A 24,027-nucleotide genomic window follows, 5' to 3' on the forward strand; every position below is an offset into this window, starting at 1 on the left:
CATTCCTGCAGATCCCATCACCACAGACCCCATTCCTGCAGATCCCACTGCCATGGATCTCATTCCTGCAGATCCCACAACCACAGGCCCCATCATTACAGATCCCACTGCCACAAATCCCATGACCCCAGACCCCACCACTGCAGCCCCCACCACCTCCACAACCACCTGACCAGCACTGGGGGATTCCAAACCACCTTGCCAAGCAAGAAACGAGCAATTCCTCCCTTCTTTTTGTTTTTTGTTGTTTTTTTTTCTCTTTTCTCACTTCCTGAGCTTTGACTCATTAGGTGTCAGGCTTTCAAGTTTATTTCACCAGCCTGGAATGCATCTTTAAAAATAATAGTCATTGAAAAAAACCTGAAAGCTGAGATTCAGCTGTAATCCCATGACTCAAGGAGGTGTGGAAGGAAGAAAATCATGAAATCCCATGAGTTCCCAACAATGAAAGCATGAGAGCTGGCAAGGACCGTGCCACATAAATCATCAAAACTAAACACCATCAGTCAAAATGAAAGGAATTAAGCCAATCTCGCCAGGCTGTTTTAATTATTTTTTAATGAGGATTTGCTCATTCAGAAAATTCCCCCCTGACAATGCCTGCCCCGAGCCATTCACGCCGGGCAGGGCAGGGTGGACACGCTTGGCTTGGCCCCACCACCCCCACCCCGGGATGGGGAGCACAGAGAGAGGGTGCCAAGGAGGGCAGAGAAGGGCAAATCACCCAAAGATACACCGGGAGCCCTGGTTTTGTTGCAACCCAAAATGCTGCAGTGGGGAAGGAACGAGCAAAATCCTCTCCGGTCCCCATTTTAGCACCACAAACATTTCATAGCATGATTTGCTTGGAAGAGACCTCAAAGCTCACCTTGTTCCACCCAGGGACACCTTCCACTAGCCCAGGTTGCTCCACCCTGGCCTTGGACACTTGCAGGGGTGAGGAAGCCACAAACATGAGCCCCCGTTAATGTTTCGGTGGCTGTCGGGTTGAGCAGCTCCGAGCAGGATTATTGGCAGCCTGTCTGCAGCTCTGCCAGTGAGATCCTCCACCCCTGAGACCTGCTCTCACTCCCTTCCACGCTATTGATTTTTCCTTTAGCAAGGCAGGCACGGAAGCACGGAAGGAACAGAGGGAGCACAACCCACTGTGCTTCCCGGGGAGCGGCTGGGAGGGGAGGAAACGGAGAAACGGAGTGGGCACGTTGAGCTGGTGGTCAGGAACCAGGGCTGGGCACTTTGTGCCAAATGTCTCGCCCTTCTCTGCCAGCCCCAGTGCCCCCAGGCACTGCCCAAGGGCTTGAGCAGAGAGATTTGTCCTGTGGTTTTCTGTCTGCTCCGTCCTCAGGGACACCCGAGGGGACACGCATGGGACAAGTGTTCCCATGAAAGCAGAAGGCATTGGCAGGGACCCCTGGCAAAGGTCCAGCGTGAGGAGGAGATGCTGCCAGCACCAGGTGAGCTCTCAGCCTGTCTGGCATCCACCTCCCAGCAGCAGCTCCAGCCACCTTTCAATTAGCACAGCTCTGTGATCGCTGCCCACGTCCAGGGCTGGGCACGGCCAAGCCCCTCGGCTGCCCTGGGTTATAAAGGATTCATGGCATTAAATAAAACAGTGGAGCAGGTTGGAATTCTCAAAGCAGCGTTGGGAGTTGAGGCACGCAGCTCTTTTTGAGGAGGCAGCAATCGAAATCCCAGTTCATCCCATGGCTGGTCTAAAGAAAGCAGCTCGAGGAGGAGCCACCCACAGACACTCCCGGGCAGCCCTGTGTCCAAAAACACTCGGGGCTGGACCCTTCCAGCATTCCTTGGTCCTTCCCGAGCTCCCAGGAGTGAATGTGCAGGGCAGGACGAGCTGCTAATTACAGATAATAACCGCCATTAATGAGCGAGGCATCCACCGGTCGGGCTTCTTGGGTGTGGAGCTCCCGTATCCCAAAGCTGGGTGAGGCACAGGCTTGTCCAAGGAGGGGGAATGGCAGCCTCGTGCCCCTGTGCTGCTCTATCGGCCCCTGGACACCCCTCGTGGCAGCACAAGTAATTTTGGCTTCAGGCACGTGAAGCCCCAGGGCACCAGCTCCCAAATTCTGCCAGGGATTGGGATGGGGTTTGTCCCTGTGCAGCCTCGATGATGATTTGAAAGAGCATCACCTTCCTCCTGGGTCACCTAGCCCGGTGGGTGCCAATCCCGGGAGATAACTGGGGGAAAAGTGTGCCAGTTATTGATATTTTAATTACAACCCGATGATAACGAACTGAAAAGCTGCAGTTTTTAATCAAAGCTGTGACAGCACCCAGCCCCGAGAGGGTTGGGGTGCAGCACTGGGACCTTCCATGGAGGGAATGATGCTCAGGGGGAGCCTGGGGGGGATTTTAAAGCTCAGCCTTGGCACAGGATGCCCAGAGAAAGACCAGGGCATTAAAACCCACACCCTCACCAGGCAGACCCAGCCATGCCTGGGTTTGAGCTGTGACACCATCACTGGGTATTTACCCTTTGCATCAGAGGGTTCAGTTCCTTGAGTGCTGATCCCACACGAAATCCAGGTCACTCGACCTTTTGGGAAAACCCACCCCCCCATCAGCTGCCCGGGGGCCAGGGGAGGTTTACAGAGACAATTCACCACCGGGACAAAAAGAGCCAAATCCGGGGCTGGCCGGGAATTCTTTATTCAAGCTCTGCCCTGGGCGGGGAATTACGGATGCACCAGTTGTGCCACCGAGCACCTTCCCCCTCCCGTCTGCTTGGAAATGGGTTATTTAGTAACTGGTGAGGCCACCGGTGCTGAGTCAGCCCGCAGCTAATGAACACCCCGGCTGCCCATTTGAAATTTATTGCACCTATTAATTACAACCATTAGCTGCAGCCAGTGAAATTTTTATAATGAGGACCCTTGCGACTTTGCCTTCCTAGCAGCAAATTAACTGTGTGGGGGGAAGAATCAATGGGATCAGCAGACTTTACAGAAGCGATGTTTTAATTAGTGATTCTCTGCAAACATGCCAAGCAACATCTTCTCCGTTCATTATCTCTCCTTAAAGGGATGGTGCTTCTTTTCAGGTCGGTTTTAGCCCAGCCTCAGCTCCTCTGTTGTCGGGTTTCTAATGCTCTGCTGCTCATTATAGAAGCTGCTTTGAAGTCGGGTTTAGCTTGGGACTGGTTGTAAGCAGCAGAGATGTCCGAGGTTTGTGGGGGGAAAAAATAAAAAGCAACCCCGGGAAATAAGGAGTTTGAAAGCTTGGCTGGCAAATAGCTAAATTGGATGGATTGTGTGGCTGGGAGGAGGAGGAGGAGTGTGGGAAAGGGGTTGTATCCATGCAGGGACACACTCTGGGATGCAGGACCTGAACCTCAGGATGCTTCAAAATGGAAGGGACAAAAGTCCCAGGCAAAGCTCTGTCCGTGCCTGGAGCACCCACATCATCCAGGCTTCCGAAGAAAGTCCTTGCAAGTCCCAACCGTGTCTCTGGGGACTCTTCCAAGAGTGTCTGCTCAGTGGATTTTAGAAAGCCAGGCTGGTGATCCCTAAATCCTAAAAATCTCATCTGTGGCTGTGGCTGTGGCTGGACCTGCCATCATGAAAGGCAAATGAAACCAAAATTCTGGGAACTTTTCTGCGTTTCGTCACAAATTATTTAATTCCATTCGGCTCCCTGCAAAAAATACAGGAGCGATTTCCATTGCAAATGATCTCATTTCCCAGGGAGGAAGCCCGAGACACGCCGGCAGCAAAAAGGCAGCCTTGAAATTCAGGGTTTCAAATGCAAAACTTGTTGTTTTTTTTTTCCCCGAAGTCGCTAAAAAGTTAATTCGACGGCGCTTCCCAGAAATAGAAAAGCTGAGGCAGGGGAAGAAAATCGGCTGGAATGGAAGATCCTGGTGCCTGAGCCTCTCACCCCTGGGTCTGGTGCCCACTGATGGAGCCTGAGCATCCCACCCCTGGGTCTGGTGCCCACTGATGGTGCCCGGCAGCACCTTCCTGTCCCTGCAGCCAGGCTGTGCTGAGCCCTGCCTGCACCCCTGCCTGCACCCCTGCCTGCTCCCCAGGCTCTCCCTGCCCAACACCTTCCCTCCTGGAGCTGCTCCTGCTGCCAGCCAAGGTGCCAAGAGCTGCCCAGCGAATCCCAGGGAAACAGGAATCGCCGGGCTGAGGAACAAACTCCATCCAGCTGGTTCAGAGAGACATTTTTTTTTAGGGCTCGGGGAAAGTGCCATTATTAAAGTGAGCATGCTGATTGCAGACAGCTCCCAATTCATCACTGTGACAGTGACAAACACGGCCTGGGGTTATGCAGTTGACTAAAGAGAATTCTCCAGCTTTACATTTTTAATGCTCCTCTCGCATTTTCTCTCTGCTGCAGCCAGAGTTTTATCCGAGAAAGGATCTTCTCCCCTGAATAGAAAGGGCAGCAACGGGGCTGTGGAGCATGCCCGGCCCTTGCAAATCAGGCAGGGCTTCTGTCAGCACTGCCCAAGCCAGTTCATTTATTTTTTAATTATTCCTTGCTCCTTCAGGGATCCTTTTTCCACCTTTTCAAGAAGAACAGGAGCGTCGGCCTCAGCTGGGCTGCCTCCATTCTCCGGGGCTCATTCATCATTGTCCCCTGCCTGAATGGGAGGCAGAGGGTCAGCCTGAAAAGCCCCGGTGGTACAAGCTCCTCTAAATATATCAATAGGTGCCTAAATGGTCGTTGGGGTCCCAGCCAGACCGCCCAGGCTCTCAGGGAGCCTTTGTGTCTGCGTGGGGGGGACAGCCGGGACGGGCACGGCCAGATTTGGGGTGGCACAGGGCACCCCTGGGGGGTCTGGGGTTTGCCTGGTTGATGTGGATGGTGCTGTGGGGATGGTGGGTGTCCTGCACAGAGGAGGGAAGCGTTTAAAAAACCCGGGGGTCCTGGCCCCAAAACAGGCTCCCCCTCCCCATCACCCCTTCCCCGTGCTCTGCTCCAGCTGGAGCCCTGCAAACCCGGGAGGGCTCAGGGGTGGGAGTTGAGCTCCCCCCCCCCCCCCCAAAAAAAACCCCCCCACCAGCCGTTCCCTCCAAAATCCCATTCTCAGGCTGGCAACAAAAAAAAAGCAGCAGCACAAAGGGAGACGCCGGGACCTGCCGCTATGCCGGGAAGCCATTCAGAACGGGAGGCTCATTAAAGAGCCCGTTGTCATTATTCGTGAGCTCCAGAGGTAGAGCCTGATTTAATTTGGGAGCTCCCAGACAGGTACCCAGATGGCTGGGGACGGGGGGCAGCGGCAGGAGTGAATTAAAGGGGATGTTTCTGGCTTTGTGCTGCAGCTGGGCCCCCTTGGAAAGCGGGGAAGTGGAAAGGCAGGGATGTGGCATCACCCCCCTGCACCGGCACCGCTGGTGGGGGGCTCACGGGGGGCCACGGGCCCCACCTGCTTTGGCTTTTTTCCCAGTGGTTAATTCCCTCCCATTTGCCCCTGCTGGGAATTAGGGCTGCTCCAAACTCCAATGGGGGTGTCCCCCTGCTCTCCACAGGGTTGGAGGGCCGTGGTGCTGAGGATGTGCCTTGCTGGGCACTGCAGGGCCGGGCACAGCTCCCTCTGAGCACCAGCACTGCCTGTTCTGGGCCAAAATCAGGGCTGCAAACTGTGCAAAAGCTCATCCAGAAAAGCTGTGGCTGCCTCATCCCTGGAAATGTCCAAGGCTGGACGGGGCTTGGAGCCACCTGGGCTAGTGGAAGGTGTCCCTGCCCATGGCAGGGGGTGGGATGGGATGAGCTTTAAGGTCCCTCCCAACCCCAAACCAGGCTGGGATTCTATTTTTCTGCGAAAAGCTAAAAATTAAAGCAGGGGGCAAACGCAGGTCTCGCTTCAGACGGAATTTCTGCGAGGATTTGTTATTTATTTAAAAACCCCCAGCCTTTGATTTGCATAATTACATTTTGCAGCTGTTGGGCCATCATGTGGGCTGTGCTTTGGGGCATTATTTTATCTGCTGCAAACGGACACAAAGAGAGGGGAACTGGGAGAGCTCAGCTGAGGCTCTTTGTGCCAGAACCTTTGGTGCTGCCCCTGTGCCGGGGCTGTCCCAGGGCTCCTCACCTCCCAGGCCCTCCATATGCACCAGGAGCTGCAAGCTGTCCCCACGTCTGTCCTGATTGTTCCCTGGGAGAGGGGCTGAGGGGGGGGAAGGGAGTTTTAATCTCCTTGCCTTTGGCTGGCTGGGGAATTTGGGAGAGCGTGGCTGGGGGAGGGAGGAGGGGGGGAGATGTGCGCTGGTACAGGGAAATTTTCCAGGTTTGTGGTTCTGGGGGTCTGTTCTAAACCCTCCATCCTGCCCGTGCACCCTCAGGAGCTGCCCTGACTCCTCTCCCTGTCCCCATCCAGGTGTCCCGGGGGTGCTCCTGAGCCTCTCCTGCTGCTCCAGGTGATGCCCCAGTTCACCTTCGCTTGCTTCTGCGGGCTCCATGGCTTCTGCAAGATGAAGAGGAAGAAAGAAGAGGCCAGTGCCCAGCAGGAGACGGCCGTGTGAGGAGCAGACAGACCCTGCTGAGCTGTGCCTCGGGACCCCGCCCGGCCCCTCGGTACGGCAGCACTGCCGGGGGAGGGGGCTTTGGGTGCCTCCTCCTCCTCCTCCTCCTCCTCCTCCTCCTCCTCACCTCTGCAAGGACCTGCCCCCAGGGGCACCACCTCTGCCTGCCCGGGCTCGGGGGGGCTCGGGGGGGCTCAGGGGCCGAGCTGAGGTGTCTGGGAGGGGAAGGGGAGCCGGGGCTGAGCAGCTGCTCACGGACAGCACGGTGGGGAGGGGGAGCTGCTTAATCTCCTCTAACACGTTTCTCCTGCACGTTCTCTCATTTTCTCTTCCCAGACGCTGGTTGTGGCCAGGGGAGAGCCAAGGCACGGGAATGACCTTGCCGGGAGGCAGAAGCAGAGGTTGGGGGTGTCACCCAGGAGCTGCAGCAATCCCACCCCAGCACTCGGGGTCAGAGGGACCCTGCATCCCGGGGGGATAGAGATTTCCCTCCTGGACGAGCCAACCTGCCCTTGCTCCAGCAAATCTCGACAGACAGACCTGGAAAGGGTTGCAAAAGCCGGGGCCAGACCTTGGAATCCCAGTCCTGGACAGGGCTGGCCCCTGGCTGGTAAGTTGTCCTGCTGCTGCAGGACTGGCTGAAGGCACAAAATGAGCCAGTTTGGGGCTTGTTTCTCTTTTTAAAGCCTCAAGCAGTCGTCTGTGAGTCCAGGAAGCCATTCTCCGTGCCTCTGCCCTCCTGCTCCCGTACCCTGGAGTGCTCTGGAGGCACCAGACACACGGACCCTGCTCGGACCAGTGCAGACCAGGAGCTCCCACCCCATGGGCAGGGGGGACACCTCGGGGTGGGAACCCATCCCCTGCACCCCTGGGCCATGAGGCTCAGCAGGAGGTTGTTCTCTTTTGGTGAACAGGACCAAATTCCTGAGCTTGGGGGACCTGAGATCCATTCCAGGGACATGTTCTCCAGGGCAGAAATCCTTAAATTCTTCCATACTGCACTTCCCACCTCCCTGTGGAGACCCTCTGAGCCTGGGGCCAAAAGCAGTGCCCAGAACTGCTGGGCAGGAGCTGCTCTTCCCCAGGGTTAGTCCTGCTCCTGCCACCACCTTTCCTGTGGTGGCTGTGCCCAGGAACCCCCTTTCCTCCCCCACCCTGTCCCTCTGTCCTTCCCACCCTCTGCTAAAGCCATACAGGAGCCCCCCGCATGCTGTGCCTTCCCGAGGGGTCTCAGGCAGACATTCCCACTGGGATACCCTCCAAACAGCCCCAGGAGAGCTGGTGAGTGTTGGTGAGCCAGGGTCTCCCAGGTTTTGGGTCTGGGTGACAGGTCCCCCATCCCTGAACACACCCAGGGTTTGGGTCTCAGTGCCCAGTTCCCTCTCCCTGAATTCCCAGCATTCCCATCCAGGCACCAGCAGCTCCCATTTGCTGGAGAGCAGCCTCTGGAAAGGGAAAATGCTTGGGGGCAGCTGGTTGGCACAGGGGGGGTGTTGACTTTGAGACCTCCGAGGAGCCCCCACCGTGGGGGATGAGCACACTCGGAGCACAAATCCTCCCCTGTGATTAAGAGACTTGACCTTTCCAGGGTTTTCCCAGTGCTCCCAGACCCACACTCGGCCAACAGAGCTGTCTGTGCCACTGACAGCTCCCTTGGGAGCAGATTTGTTGGCTCAGCCAACATCCAGGACCAACACGGCTGTTATTTTATTTTCTTATCCAAAGGATTTAGCACGAGAACCCGAGCTTGGCCAGAAGCACCAATAACAACACAAGGTGCAGCTGAGGAGCTTTAAATCCTCCCTGCTGGGTGCCTGTTTCCCAGGAAAGCAGCTGACTGGGGTGGGATGTGCTGGGAGGTGGGACACGGGCAGGGGGACACGGGCTGTGCGTGGTCTGTGTGTGTCACACCCGGGCTGGGGCAGCTCAGGACACTTTGCTCTTTCCCTACTTTAATCCCAAACCATGTGAGCTGTAGGATCCAGGGGTGCAGCCCCAGGTGGGTGTTTCCCAGCTGGACTCCAGGTTTTGGCAGGGAAGAGGACACATGTGAGGTGACCTGTGAGGGAGCAGCCTGTCCAGCTGCCCTCTCACTTGTCACCATCGAGCCCAGCAAATTCCAGCCTGGTTAATGCTGATGCTCCCACATTTTGACTTGGTTGGGGGACACAAGGGGGGTCCCTGCTAATGATCTGAGCAGGCATCACCCCGTGAGAGCAGCAGGAGAGCACCCAGAGCAGAGGTTTGGAGGAAAATCATGGGGATCTGTGCTCAGATGGAACTAAATCATTGCTGAGGGGTGAGGAAGAGTGGCCCAGTTCATTGCTGTGCTGCTGAACCCCTTGGATCACAGAGCCAGGGATGTGCAGCTATTGAGGTTCTGTGTCTCTGGAGCAGCACTGGGGAGGAGGCTGGAGCTGGGGAGGGGCTTCCAGTTCTCCCAGTTGCAGTGGGAGTCCCCCAGGCTGGGCTGGGATGAGCTGTCTCGAACATTCCTGCCTCCAGAGAGGGGTTCCCAAGCCCGGGGTTTAATGAATGTAGCACGTAAAACTGAGACAGGCAGACACTCGCCCACACCCATTATATGTGCATTGAAAAACACGAAAAAAAATGAACCAGGAGCCATGTGAACGTTGAAGCACTCGAGCTTTAAGCAGTTATTTTTGAAGAGAATTTCCCACCTCCCTGGATGGATGTAGCTCTCTGGAAGCAACAATATGTTTTCCACCATGGTTTGCTCCTGGCTTGACCTCTATTGTGCTCATAAAACGGCTCGTGGTGCTTTTTTGATTCCCCCCCGTCGTAATGACTCGACCTCCAGATTTATGGCTGAAGGTCTTTTTCGCCCGCACGTTGTTTCCCCACCAGACCGCAGCCTGATTTTTTTTTTTTTTTGCTTTTCTGGAGCAAATCTGCCAAGAGCTGAGCGTCCCCCCCCCCCCTCCCCCGGGCCCCTCGGGGCCCCCCCCATCCTCCCACTGACAGATCTGCAGTGGGCAAAAGCAAAATGGGTTTTGTTTCTCTCTTTCCCGTGGCGGCGTTTTAATAGGGCAGCGTCTGCTCGGAGCCTGCGAGGACTGGGGCGTGACAGCTCCTGTCACAGAACACTCTCTCCCCGTCTCCTTCTCTCTTCCCCCACATTTGCACAACCCCTGGCATTTTTATAAGCTCGGAGTTTTGCTTATTTTCCAGGATTTCCTCTTGCTCCTCCTGCCTTTGGCTCTTCCAACCCCACTTTTGCTTCTCTGCTCCAGAGTCCCCTGGGCCTGAGCGATGCTGGAGTAGATGAATCTCACTGGCTTACTAACTGTCATCCAGTAGTTTCCAAGTGCTTTTCCAAGGTTTTTCCATCCTCTGGAGGGAGGAAGGAAGGTGCAGGGACCCCCCTGAAGCTGCACAACCCCTCGTGTCCTGGTTGTTCCTGAGCATCCTTGGGGAAAGGATGCAGCAAGGGGTGAAGTGTCCTCTCCATCACCAATCCAGCTCAGTGTACAGCTGGAATCTCTGCAAATCCCTGTTCCCTCACACCATGGGTTCCCAGGGTCTCTGGAGAGAGCCTCCACCTCCACCCCTGCTCAGGGAAAGGAGAGCCCTGCTCCCAAAAGATGCATTTGTTCCCACCAGCAATAATCCTCCTTTAATCGTATTACACTGAGGAAGGCATCCAACTTCCCTTGGAGCAGATGATGGGATGCACAGAGGAGGGGAGGGGGGGCCCTCTCTCCCTGTAGTGCCTGCCCTGGGTCCCTACTGGGGTTTGGGGGTGGGTGTCCCATGACTTGTCCCCTTCCCGTGCACCCCAAGCTGTTCCTGCAGTGCCAAAGGTCTGGAGTGAAGCAACGACACCCCTGGGATGGAGCAGAACATTCCCTGGAACGAGGAGCTGCCTGGACCAAGGGGTCAGGTGTGGGAAAAAACAGTTTTAATGACCCAAGTGAGCAGAGCAGGGCCTCAGGCTCGCTCCAAGACAGGCAGCGTGGCTCCCCCTGGAAATTTGGCTTCCTTGGGAGGGAAGGAAGGAGGGAAAGAGCATCCAGATGTTTGTTTGCATGGACAACAGCCAGGCTGGGGACCAAAACCTGGGGGTGGGGGGTGCAGACCCCTTGGAAGATGGGCTGGGGATGGAGGGATCCTGGTGACAGATGGATCCTGGTGTTGGAATTGTGCTGGGGATGGAGGGATCCTGGTGTTGGAATTGTCCCAGTAACAGAGGGGTCGTGGTGAATGAGGGGTCCTAGAGACAGAGGGATCTTGGTTTTGGAGATCCTGGTGCTGAAGGATTCCTGGTGTTGGAGTTGTCCTGGTGCCAGAGGGGTCCTGGTGTTGGAATTGTCCCAGTAACAGAGGGGTCCTGGTGAATAAGGGGTCCTAGAGACAGAAGGATCCTGGTTTTGGAGAGATCCTGGTGCTGCAGGGTTCCTGGTGCTGAAAGATTCCTGGTGTTGGAGTCATCCTGGTGCTGGAGGGGTCCTGGTGTTGGAGTCATCCTGGTGCTGGAGGGGTCCTGGTGCCAGCGGGGTCCTGCCAGAGGAGCGTGCAGGGTCTGGTGTGAGCTGCAGGAATGTTTGTGCACCGAGCTGGAAGGGCACAAGCACCAGCTGTGGGAGGCAAGCCAAGGAAAAACTGCAGCTTGAACTCTCCATCTGGCAACACATTCTTGAAGGGTTTGCTGGAGACGTGAAAAAGGAGCAGAAAATAACCCTGGGGAGCCCGAGGCAGATGATCCACAGCAGGACAGACTCCCACCCAAGCCACGACCTGGAGCTCTGGGCTCACAATGAGCTGTATTTGCTGCAGGCAGGGCAATCTCTGCATCCTGGGGGGCAGCCAAGAGAAAACCACTTTTTTTTATTATTACTATTATTATTTTGTCCCCAGAAGTCACCTGGTCAAAGCCATCCTTTTTCCCTCCCAGGATTTTCTTCCAGCTGCTCTTGGGCAGCCGGATGACACGGACTGGATGCTCCCGAGCCTCCCTCTAGCTCAAAATTACTTGTGGCTGTCCCAAAACGCCACGTTTTCCAGAATGTTATTCTGAGGACAAAGCACAGGCAGCTTTGGGCAGCTCCAGGTGGGCACAGGGGAAGCTCGTGTTGTTTTGGGAGGAAATGCTGACCGTGTTCTTGTTCCTATTTTTGCACATCAGCAGAGCCTCCCGAGTTCAGGGTTTGCAGCCCTGGCGAGTCCTTGGTGAGGACCTTCAGATTTAGCTTTGGGCCAAAAAAAAAAAAAACCAACCAAAAAAACCCCAGGGAAGTTGGTGCAACCCAAAAAGTGTGTTTCTTGAATGTAACTTTATTTTTGCACGAGGATTCGTGGTGGTGACCACATGATGGACTTTAATACTTGGGATTAATCACTGCTCTGCAGTTTATTACAAGTGTAAAGGTGTGGGTCAAGTTTGACCCTTGTTTTATGCCAGTGTGAACCCAGAGAGACAATCTGACACTGAGGTGTCTACAGAAATATTAATTAAACAGAAACAAGCTTGGACTGGACCCCCCCACTCAGATTTCTCCTGTTTCTCCAGATTTTTCCTATGCAAAAAAACCCCAACAACCAACCAGCACAAGCAGGCAAAGGCAGGCTCACAGCAGGTCCTGACTCAACAAAGCCCTGCCTAAATCTAAGTGTTTTTACTTTGGGATTTTGCTCCAGCCAATAAATTTTCCTGATTCCGCCCGAAATAAACCTGTATCGATCCCTGACAAAGAGGGAAAGGCACAGAACCATCCCTGCAACATCCCCCTAATGCTGCCTGACAGGGATCAAACCTCTTGGTATTGTCCTATTGTCCTTTTTTTTTTTATCCCACTGCCTGGATTTCATCAGGAAGGGACCTGTTCCTCAGGAGTTTCCCGGCCCCAGGAGCCATAGAAAAACAGTACTGTATATTTGGGAAAATAAATGTGGCATTTGTAAATAAACACACACACGTCTCTACGCACAGAGCAGAGCACTTCCCGTGGGAATTCCTATGCTAGAGGAATATATATGAGTTAAACAAATAAATAAAAAATATTTATAAGAATATTTAGAGTGTGGATTTTCGAGCCGTTTGGAGATCAGGGTTTTTGCTACAGGACAAGCTGCCTCCTTTTCTCAGCTGGTTCTTCAAAACACCCCAAAATACACCTTCCAGAGGCCCGTATTCCCAGTGTTTGGAAGTGGGTTTGATGTGGGGAAGGGCAGAATGGCATTAAGGCATAAATCAGCCCCACAACGATGCCCTTCATTCCCGGGATAGCAGGAAGACTCCCAGCCGGGGGCTTTTGAAGTCGAATGGAAAAAAACCACATTTATTTGAGTAGTTATTGGGCTCGTTAAGGAACCTCGCTGGCCGAGGGGAGGGAGCACCCGAGGGGAGGGAGCATCGTTTTCCTGGAGGATTTTCCTACAGCACCCATCGTCTCCTGGGATATTCCCCATTCCCGCAGCCCTGCAGCAGGATTTGGCCCGGGGGGGAAACAGGGGAGGGATGCCGGGAGCATCCGTGTCCTCGGGGAAGGGATCGGGAAAACTCTGGAGCGCAGATGATGGAGACGGATCCCTTTTGGCTCTTCCCGGGTATCCCAGAGCTGTGAATCCCCCGAGCCCGGCGGTCGCTGCTGTGACAAGGCTGTAAATTAGAGATGAGCATCGCGGCTGTGCTTTGAGACTCGCCTATTGATCCGCCTCCTCCTGGTTGATATTCCAGGGGGTTTGTCCGGCTCCAGCTGCACTCGGAGCCGGAGCTTTTCCCATCCCAACTGTCCGAGCACTCCGGGAAGCAGCTGGAATAGACTGGATTTATGAGACCCCTCCGGGGTGGGTTTTATTCTGTGCAGAAGGGTTTGGTGGGATCGTGGTGGGAGACAAGGAGAGATGGAGTTCCCTAATCCTGTTCCCAGCTGTGTGCAGCTGGAGAGCCCTGCTGCAAAGCCACTCATTTACACACACACAGAAAAGGAAAGCAGAAGCTGCTGTGAAATCCAGTGCTGGCATCTCGGGTAAAATTTACTAAATATAAAAATATATAAAAATAATATATAATATAAATATAAAAATTCTACTAACTATATAGATTATATATGAATTATATATATATATAAGAATACATATATATAAATATTTATAGATGTATGTATTTTCTATCCAGGGTGACCACGGTTATAAACAAGGTGACACTCTTAGGGGCAGTCGAAGTGACCTTTCATGGAATCAAGGAAGGGTTTAGGTTGGAAGGGACCTTCCAGACCCACCCCCTGCCATGGGCAGGGACACCTTCCACTAGCCCAGGTTGCTCCAAGCCCCGTCCAACCTCCCTTGGACACTTCCAGGGATCCACGGGCAGCCACAGCTTCTCTGGGCAACCTGTGCCAGGGCCTCCCCACCGTCCCAGGGAAGAATTTCTTCCATATATTGAACCTAAAGTTCCTCTCTGTCAGCTTGAAGCCATTCCCCCTTGTCCTGTCCCTCCATACCATGTTAAAAGCCCCTCTCCAGGTTGCTTGCAGGCCCCTTCTCTGCCAGAAGCACATTGAAATGAGCAGCAAAAGCAGGTTGTAACACCCGCCCGGGCTGAGAACGGCCGAGAACGACCCAACTCATCGCACGTCACGGGCCGTTTCCCGGCGCGGGCCCTTTAAAAGAGGCGTGGCCGGGGCCGGGACAAACCAGAGCGGGGCGGGGGGGGGAATCTCTCCTCCCCTCCACCTCAGCGCGCAGGTGGGCGCCCCCAGGCGGCGCCGGGACACCCCTCCCGGGGGGCAGTGGTACAGCCCAGGCGCCGGGGGGGGCGTGGCCAGCGGGGCGGGCGGGCGGCTTGGAAACCGTTGAGGCGGCTGAGGGGGGGAGGAGGAGGAGGCGGCGGCGGCTCCAACGGGACGGGCCGAGGGAATCCCGGGAGACGGAGATTCCCGGGAGCGGGAGGTTCCCGCTGAGGGGGGAGTCCCGCGGGGATGAATCCCGGTGGCGGTTTCCGGGGGGGGGCGGAGCGCAGGCTCTTGCGGGAAGGGCGGAGGTGGCGCTGCCGGGACCTCGTGGCGCAACGGTAGCGCGTCTGACTCCAGATCAGAAGGCTGCGTGTTCGAATCACGTCGGGGTCACGGCGGCCCCGCGGGGGGCTCCCTTTTTCACCGCGCGCGGCAGATTTTGGGGCACCCCGGGGTGGCACGGGGGGATCGGGGTGATGGGGACACGGCTCTGGGAGCTGCGAGGAGCCCCCGCTCCCTCCTGGGCTCTAATTTTTGCCCCCAGGATGTCACATCATCGGGGTCGAATTGAAAGAGTGGGGTTAGGTTGGATATTTGGGGAGAAATTGTTCCCTGTGAGGGTGCTGGGATGGAATTCCCAGAGAAGTTGTGGCTGCCCCATCCCTGGAATGGTTTGGGTTGGAAGAGACCTTAAAGCTCATCCAGTTCCACCCCTTCCATGGGCAGGGACACCTTCCACCAGCCCAGGTGGCTCCAAGCCCCGTCCAACCTGGCCTTGGACACTTCCAGGGATCCAGGGGCAGCCACAGCTTCTCTGGGCAACCTGTGCCAGGGCCTCCCCACCCTCACAGGGAAGATTTTTTTCCTCATATCCAATCCAAACCTCCTCTCTGCCAGTTTGAAACCATTCCCCCTTGTCCTGGCACTCCAGCCCCCTATAAAGTCTCACTCCAGTGCCCTATAAATAATCTCTCTCCATCTTTTCTCTTGGCTCCTTCAGGCACTGGAAGGGCAAAATTAAGACACCCTGAAGCTTCTCTCCTCCAGGCTGAACAATCCCAGCTCTCCCAGCCTTTCCTCCCGGCAGAGCTGCTCCATCCCTCTGACCATCCCGGTGCCTCCTCTGGACCGGCTCCAGCAGCTCCGTGTCCTCCCCGTGCTGGGACCCCCGAGCTGGAGGCAGCACAATCACCCCCTTCCCAGCCTTCACAACCTCAGAAGCACCTCTTCAGCTTTTCCTCTGTTATTTTAACCTCTTTTACACTTGGAAGGAACAATAAAGGCAAAGTCTGATCTGCGGGAGGGATAAAGCTTCTAAGTGGTCATTAAGTGGAGCTGCTTTGACCTGTTCAGCAGGTGATGGGTTGTGCACACCTGAGCTCCTCGAGTCTTGATCTCTTCCCATCAACTGGCTTTTGTCTTGACTGGCTTTGCCTTTGAACTTCATTGCCTTATAATAGCACGAAGGAATGATGCTTTGAGCTTCTGTTGCCACAAAGAAAATAGCACTGGGCTGAAAAAAGAAACAGAAATCGAGTCTTTATTGCCCTGCGAGTCTTTATTGCCCTGCGCTGCTTTCTGTGGTAACGATTTTAATTAAGGAAAAAGGGATGGGTAAAAAAACAACCTCCTGTCTGGAAGTATCCACAGTGATGTGAAATGTGTAATAATAAAGCTGTTTGTGAGGTGACAGCAGGAAACGTTTAAACCTCACTCCGGAAGCCCGAATAAATAAATAAATATAAATATTTATATATATTTATGTTTTATGGTCTTTCTAGGTAGAGAATATGTCATTAAGCTTGGTAAGGTATTCACACCAGTTAGATATTAACACCAGGCACGTGGTGGGATTTTGGGGTTGTCCTGTGCAGGGCCAGGAGTTGGATTTGATGGTCCTTAGAGGTCCCTTCCCACTCAGAATATTCCACAATTATATTTTGTGAAAAGGTGACATAGTGGGACAGAAGTCAAATGTACTGTGTATTGTGACTTTTTAATTTTTCTTTAGTCTCCCCAGAACGAAATTAAACGTAATATGGGTTAATATGAAGGTTGGGCTCGATGATCTTGGAGTTCTTTTCCGACCTTAATGATTCTATGAGTGGAAAAAAAGCAATATTAAAGGTAAATGTTAAAAGCTAGAAAGTAGTATTAAAGGTAAAAGCGGATTATGGTGGGATCTGCTGGATCCACGGGGGCTGTTCCCACTGTGATCTGTGGGGGGCAGTGCCCATCTTCCTTCCTCCCAGATTTTGTGGGCTGATAAATAGAGGTCCCCGGGGCAGAGCTTCACCTCTGGGATGTGGGATCACCCTCCAGCCTCTCCTGGGCTCTTCCTGAACCTTCCTTGGGACACTGAGAAACCCAGTGGGAAAATGGCCAATATTTGTGGAGGCCCTGATGAAGGGAGTGCTGATGGCAAAGGGGCTCTGTTTATATAAAAACCTCATTTTCTAAAGCAATTTAGAGTGTTTGCTGGTGCTGTTTGCTCGTCTGAACCCGTGCCTGGTGTCCTGTGAAGAAATAAAACCAAAGAATACCTGGATATCACCATTTTATCCTGTCCCACTTGGCTTTACTTTCCAGCATAGAGTAAGAAAAGAGGGGAAAAAAAAAATCCCCCCTAAAAAAGACACGAAAGAGCAGCTCTGACCCTCTGCCCTGCTCAGGGGAAGCAAATGAGCTGCGAATTTGGGCAGCTTTGCTCCTCGAAACTGTTTTATTTCCCCCCCTGCCCCCTCACGGAGGTGGCAAATGTTCTAATCAAAAGCAGGTCACCAGAGAGCGAGGCACGAAGGAGCAGCTGTTGCATCCAGTCAGGCACAATATTCCTGTGCCAGAAATGATTCATTTGGGCTGTGCAATATATATGGAAATGTGCTGCAGGAATAACCCATTGTGTTCACCCAGCCCTGACAGAGCTGAGCTGGGCTTTGGGTTCCTCAAGTGCCTTTTCCTGGCTTGGATGTGTCAAATAAACACCAGCCAACCACCTTTGGGTCACTGGGCTGCACTTAATCTCTCTCTAGATTTGCTTCTTTTGGGCTGACATGGCTGAAAACACCACTGAGAACATCCACTAAATGAAGGCTCTGGCAGGGAGCTGGATGGAGGGGGAATAAAATCCTGCAGCAGGAGCACTCTGGGTGGACAGATAAAGGGGGAAGAATAAAGGGAATGGAGTAGGTGGACCGTTGCAGAGGTCTTGTGGTATTCTGAAAAAACATCAGAGCTGAAAGGGATTTCGACTCTTTTTTGCTGGAGTAGAACATTCCGTGTTTTAATCTCCCAAAGCCTTTTTTGGGGGGAAGTTCCTCAGCACTGAAAGCTGGTTTGCCCCCACCTTCTCCTTTATTGTCACGTCCTTTGAAGTTCTCTTCAAAAAGATGATGAAGCCCAACTTCCCCCCTTTACTCTGCAGCCTGTAATGAATATCCAGCTTTGTTTAAGCAATTAGCTTGGTGGGGTGATTTCTCTGGTGCTGTTTAAAAAATAATAAAAAAAAAAAGAAGTTCCCCGAATCCTGAGTGGTTTAGACATGTTTTGAAAAAACACTGAGCCCAACAGCTGTGCAGTGGACTAATCTGACAGTACAGCAGCTGTCATAACAAAAGCAGAGCTGGTTCAAACACAGCTCCTTTGTTGGGTGATTGAAAATGATTTAAAGGAAAAGGTTATTTACTGCTTCTCCCGTGTGGGGCTGGAGCAGTGACTGTTCTCTGCAGATGAATGGGCTCTTAACCACTTCTTTGCTCCAGTTTAGAGGCTCAGGTAGTTTGGGGGACTCGGGTTTTGTCTGGCTGCTTTGCTGCTGGCTTTGTCTCCAGGCCCTCTGTGATTCTGGAATCATCTGCTGGAGGTGCCTGCCCGGGTTTTGGGTTGATGGCAAATCACTTGAGCACACTCACCCCCCACATCTGTGATCCCCGAGTGCTCCAGGGGATGCACAGCAGGATAATTAAGCAATGCCACTTGTAAAGATGGCCTGAACTGGGGCTTTTTAAAAGTATCAAATTATGCAACCCGGTGTAGATATTTCAGGTTAATTCCCTCATATTTTAAGGCCCTTTCTTTCCCCCCTTTTTTCCTCATTCAGACAGAAGTGCTGGAGTAACCTTTGAAACAAAAGACTTCAAAGTGACAGCAGCCTGTGCCTCTGGCTATACTGAAGTAAGTAATCTACTAAAGCATGAATATTTTATGTCTCTACAGCTAAATGAAGGAAATTACAAGTTGATATAAACTGATGTTCTTTGTATTAGCTCATGACAAATGCAGCAATTACCCCCAATCAGTTAATTACAGCATCCTTCCCTGGCCTGCCTTCCACTTCCACCAGCTTTCTTTTGTAAGAGGGGCGAGTTAAACTCCCAGTTCCTTTGTGCTGCTTCTTGGGAGAAGGGCTTTGTTTGTGCTGTTGGAAATTATAGCAATTTTAATAGCACACAGTGACAGTCCCTGGTGTTCCCTCAGCCCCATCTTGCTGCTTCCTCTCTCTGGTTTGTGCTCCTCACACCCGGAGGTGTCTGAGGATGCTCTGGAGCTCCCCTTTTGTCTGGCTGACAGGACAGCAGCTCAATAACCCTCCTCGAGGGTGCATTAAAGTGAGAGATGAACAATTAGGGGGGTTGGAGGGTCGCTGCTTTAGTGGCTGAACTTCAGGTGGGTTGTAAACGTGGGTGGCCGTGGGAGAATTCACCGCTGAGCTGCTGAAAGCAGAACAGTCTCCACGAGCTCCTCCGAGCCCCTTTCAGCTTCCAGCTCCTTTGTGAGAGCAGCTCTGTGAAAACACACTCCCATTCTTCTGAGTTCTGCACAGACAGAAGAGGGAACCCTGGGAGACCGTCTCCTGCTGCTGTTAGAAAATCATGAAAGTGGTTTTTTCTTCCTTGCAAGGGAACACAGGGATCAAAGGGGGGGGGCCCTGACCTGTGGTCGTGGTTCAGCTCGAGGCCGAGTTCGAGTGTTCTGCTGCTGCTGCTTTGCTGTCAGTCCTCCAGCAGCAGATCCCAGACATGCCCCACCTGCCATTCCTGGTCATTCCTTGCCTGCTGCATCCCAGACACCTCCTTTTCCTGGGAATAGGAGGCGTCCAGGGTGAGAGTTGAGCAGCGCTGGGTTATCCCAGAGCGGGCAGTGACAGGGCAAAGGGGGGGTGGTTTTAAACTAAAAGAGAAGAGATTTGGATTGTTTGGAAGAAATTCCTCCTTGGGAGCGTGGTGAGGATGGAATTCCCAAAGAATTGTGGCTGGAAGTGTCCAAGGCCAGGTTGGGCAGGGCTTGGAGCAACCTGGGCTAGTGGAAGGTGTCCCTGCCCAGGGCAGGGGGTGGCACTGGATGAGCTTTAAGGTCCCTTCCAACCCCAACCATTCCATGATTCCATGATCCCTCTGTGCCAATCCCCTGGGTCAATCTCCAAAGTTCATTCTAACAGAAGCCTGGCTTTGTGGTTCTTGGGTTTATTTTATTTTATTCTGCTCTAATTGCAAGGTTCCTGTTTAACTCAGTGACAGGATTCTACATCTAAAATATAACTTTGTAAGGTCAGTGGTGAGAATTCAGGTTTCCCCTCGTGGATCCTTCAGGAAAAGGGGCCTGACCCACTCCCAGTTATTGACACTGAGGATAAAATCTGCACGTGACATCTGTGAGATTCCAACTGAGCCAGAAGATCTTCCCCTAAAGGAGAGAGAGGGAAGTGAGATGCTTTGCTCTGGAATTTCAATTTTATCCAGGAGGTAGAAAACCCCACATGTATTTCCATTCTTCCCATGAAACTCCAGCAGGGTGGGATTTAAGGGGCACATCCCTCGTGGGGAGGACACACGTGGCATCTCTGGATCTGAAGGACAATCACTTGTCACTCCTCTGGGGTGGCAGCAGAGAAAATCTTTGGGCTGGGTGCTGTCTGTCCTTTGGTGTTTTTCCTCCCTTTTTTTTTTTCCTCAACTGTCTCACTTCTCTTTGCCCCCTCAGCCCCTTTTCCCAGCTTTGCTCAGCTCCCACCTTGGAAGTGTGGATGGAATTACTGATGGACTGACATCCCGTTACCACCCACCTCCTCCAAGGGTTTTGTTTTCAAGCTGGTTTTTTTTTTTGGCTTTTCTTTTTAAAGCACAAAACACTCCGACATTTAACCCCCAAAGGACAGAAAACCAACTTTCTCTGCGATTTAAGTGAAAAATTTCGAGGTGGATCAGGAGTTAACTCACCAAACTCTATTAAAATATTATTATTTTCATAGAAACTAAGAATTCTACACTGATTTATTTTTTTTTTCCCTCACATCCTTTTAAAATCTGGTTTTTACACAGCCTGCTCCTGTGTCTTATCTCTGCCTGGCCCATGAATGATTAACCCTCCTGCCTTTGAGACCTGGAGGACAAAATGCTGCTGTTCAAAGTCCCTTCCCTGGCTCAGACGCTCATCCAGCTCTTTCCCAGAGGCACTTTGGACCCGGCTCTGGGATGGATTGACCCTTTGGGTTGCTCAGGAGGGCAAATGGGAACACTGGGAACACCCAGGAGCTGCAGGTTGTGATCTCAGCAAACTGCTTTTATTCAGCACTCTGGGAACCCTGGCTGGGGCTCAGCTGCTGTGTCCATAAACCCCTTTCCTGGGAGCAAACAGCTCTTTTCCAGCTGGGCACAAACATGGAATTATCCTTTATTTTTTCTGAGGAGCAGCTCAGAGCTTGTTCTGCTGAGTGGAGCTGCTTTCCTGTGCAGGAGGGTGGGTTTATTTGGGTTTTTTTTTGTCTTTTCCAAGTGCCTGCCTGTCTGCAGGGATGTCTCTGGGTGTTTGTCAAACAGCTGGTGGAATTCTCCCCGTGGGATAAAGCTTGGGATTGAGGGATCCCGGAGCTCTCCTCTCCTGTCTGCTCCTGTTAAGGTGACTCCCTGCACTGCAACCAGCTCAGGGCCCCGCAGGAGGGAGAATTAATTAATTAACTAGTTAATTAACTGTCAGCTCGCCAGATCTCTGGGAGAAATGACAGGGGGAGGATGGATGGTGTCTCTCCAGTCCCCTGCTGGTGCCAAAGCCCCAGCCCCAGATGCTTGGGCAGGTCGTGGTTTTCCTCTTCATCTGCAACAACCTCATCTCTTCTAAAAGAAAAGCCTCTCACTGGGCTGCTGGGGGGGACTTTTGCTGCTTTTTCCCCCCGGTGTTTTCTCACTCAGTGCAGCTCCTCACACCTTTCCCAGCCAGGAGTGGGTTGGTGCTCCTTGGCTGGAGTTGGCTCAGCCCGAAGCGAGGTGAGAAAGAGGGGAAATCAAACCTGACTGTGGGGCTTATTTGTGTAATTTGCAGGAATTCCTGCGACTCTCCTGCTGTTCCCATGGAAACAGATGTTGGGTTGCAGGAAAGTGCTGTAGGTTTTCAGGACTATTATTTTTTCCCCCCCCCTTTACCTCCTTCACCTCCTTTATCATTTCCAAGCAGCCTGAAAAAAAATATTCTTCCGCTTTTTTGAGGCACAAATGTGGAGTGTGTGAGCTCCATCATCCCCAGACAGACAGTTATTTTCCAGCCTGTTGGCTCTGACTCATCCACCAGGCAGGTTGGAACACCTGGGGTTTTATGGCCAAGCTGCTTTTGTCACATTTAAACTCCCCTTCTTCCCTTCATTCCTCATCTCTCTCAAGAGAGAAAGACATTTCTCTTGTCTCTCTCAGGTGTTGGCTGGTGCAGACTCCTCATCCCTGAAGGTGAGGCTCCATCCCTCCCTCCAGGAAATTAGGGTGGCCAGTGAAAGGTCATTGGTGGAGTTTCTTTGTTGTTTTGTTTTTAAATGGGTGAATGAAATGTTATGAAAATGAAGGAGGATCTGTTTTAATTATTAGTTATTATTTATATTTAGTTTACTTATATTAAATTTTTTAATATTTATATTTTATAATTATTATATTTATATAATAATTATATAAATATAATATATATAAATGATATGTAATTATATATTTTATAATTATTATATTTATAATTATTAGTTCTTAAAATTTAGTTATTAGTATCAGGTATGTGGGGCTGTGAGGATGAGGATGATGAAGGCAGAGCTCTGGGCTGTATCCCACCATCCCTGCTCCCTGTTTTATCATAATCCATCGTGTTTTTCCTTCCATCCAGAGGCCCCTGGTTGACCTGAATACCCCACTCACCACAGGATGAGGAGCCCAACCAAACAGTGAGACAGGGAGACAAAAAGCAGGAAGGGAAATTTAAAAGGAGGGTGTAAAACCCCCCCAAAAAAACCCACAAAAAATTAAATCTCAACCAACCAACCAACCAAAAACCCACCTGGGGCCAAACCCAGGATCCTGAGCCAAGGCGCCCACGGAGCAGGAGCTCCAAAATGTTTGGAAAAACACCGACCTGCTGTTGTGTTCCAGGAGGGGGGGGTTGTAAACCAGGGTTTATCCCCAGCTCCAAAGTGGAATCTGCTGTGCAAGGGGATTCCAGGGACCAGCTGCAAATCTGGCACAGCCCCTGGGCCACCACCAGCCACAGGGGCCACCTCGTGCCAAGGCAGCTTTGAGCTGGTGCCCAGCACGGGAACGTGGGGATGGAGAGGAGCTGCCAACCCTGGGGCTTGGATATGGGCTCATCCCGGAATATTTAGGCTGGAAAAGACCTCCAAGGTTGCTGAGCCCAACCTGTGCCCGTGAGTGCCACGTCCAGTCCTTTCCTGGACACCTGAAAACCCTTTCCAGGGTGAAATTCCTGCTGGAAATCACACCAGCCTGTGTCCTGCAGCCCCTGCTTCCCTTTCTCTACTCCCAGAAAACTGGGCTTTCCACACCCAGCCTTTCAGTGGTTTGAGAAGACCTTTTATGATGTTTTTTTTTTAAATTAAACTTGTTGATTGTAGCAGGAGCTCAGAGCTTGAAGGAGACCTTGGTTTGGAGCTCCTGGACTCACCTGGAACCAGTTGGCTAAATAATAATAACAACTAACAGATACTGAGTGTCCAATAATGCCAGACTGCCAACAGCCCCCCTGGTAAAATCCAGTTTGGTGGCATCTTCTGAAATCCCTTCAGAAGTGAATTCTCTGCACTGAAGATCCTCGTGTGTTCGATTGGCCCCAAGCTGGAGGGGTTTATTTAAATACAAATTGAATCCTCCCACTGGAAAGCTAAACAGGAGATTAAAATAGCTGCCAGGGGATGGGGAATTTGCTTTATGAAGAGTCATTTGACTCAACTTCTCGCTGATTTCCCCCATTTTTCTTGTTTTATGGCTGGAGATGCGTTGGAATTGTTGCCTCTCCCAGCCAGCAGGAATGAACCTGTGGGGCTCAACTTTAACCCCCCTCCAGTCACCTCTGGCACTGTCACTGCTCCAGGGAAGTGGCCACTGGAGAATTGAGTCCCTCTGATGTGGAAACAAGACTTTTCCAGCTCTGGAAGCTGCAGGTTCGAGGGATGATGGTGCTCAGAACTCTTGTGCTGGTGGGAAAAGCTGCACGAGCAGAATTCCCTGGGGGTGCCAAGGACTTTCAGAGCTCCAGAACCCCTTCAAGGGGGTTCCTAAAGGATGAGAAACATCTGCTGGGCTGAACTACAACCGGGATATCTCTGGGGAGGAGCTGGGAAGTTTGATGGAAGGTGAAGTGAAAGGATCTTTTTTTCTCTCTCTTTTGGCTTTTGCTTAGAAATGACTTTTCTGCAAATTTATTCTGCGACACTTTCGGGAGAGGAACACGCTTTTAACAGGTTTTTGGAGAAGCAGGTCAGGGAAGTGAAAGCCTGGGATGACTGGCAGGCTGGGAAACGGGCCCGAGGGTCCCCCATCCCACCGGGGCCTCTGCACCCTCCGGGCTCCCCGTGGGACGGCTGG

General features: G+C 52.4%; 2 long non-coding RNA genes and 1 other non-coding gene across 4 annotated transcripts in view; all 3 read left to right on the forward strand.

Annotated features, from left to right (window-relative positions):
• LOC113973350 overlaps positions 1-9,874 on the forward strand; it is a 30,390-nt gene extending 20,516 nt beyond the window's left edge. Inside the window, exons 2-3 of the long non-coding RNA XR_003536196.1 lie at positions 6,347-6,543; positions 6,828-9,874. This is a non-coding gene — a long non-coding RNA (uncharacterized LOC113973350). The remainder of the gene's footprint in view (positions 1-6,346; positions 6,544-6,827) is intronic.
• A 4,632-nt stretch (positions 9,875-14,506) lies between these two features.
• TRNAW-CCA lies at positions 14,507-14,578 on the forward strand. Its single transcript has one exon. It is a non-coding gene; the product is annotated as a tRNA-Trp (tRNA).
• A 6,029-nt stretch (positions 14,579-20,607) lies between these two features.
• LOC113973254 lies at positions 20,608-22,374 on the forward strand. Of its 2 annotated transcripts, XR_003536177.1 has the most exons (4): positions 20,608-20,721; positions 20,819-20,920; positions 21,370-21,444; positions 22,316-22,374. It is a non-coding gene; the product is annotated as an uncharacterized LOC113973254 (long non-coding RNA). The 2 variants fall into 2 exon arrangements; XR_003536176.1 differs by having other exon boundaries at positions 20,622-20,920.
• Positions 22,375-24,027: the final 1,653 nt, after the last annotated feature.

This window comes from Neopelma chrysocephalum, unplaced genomic scaffold, assembly GCF_003984885.1.
Source record: "Neopelma chrysocephalum unplaced genomic scaffold, ASM398488v2 Primary Assembly neopelma1_100, whole genome shotgun sequence".
Lineage (NCBI taxonomy): Eukaryota > Metazoa > Chordata > Aves > Passeriformes > Pipridae > Neopelma > Neopelma chrysocephalum.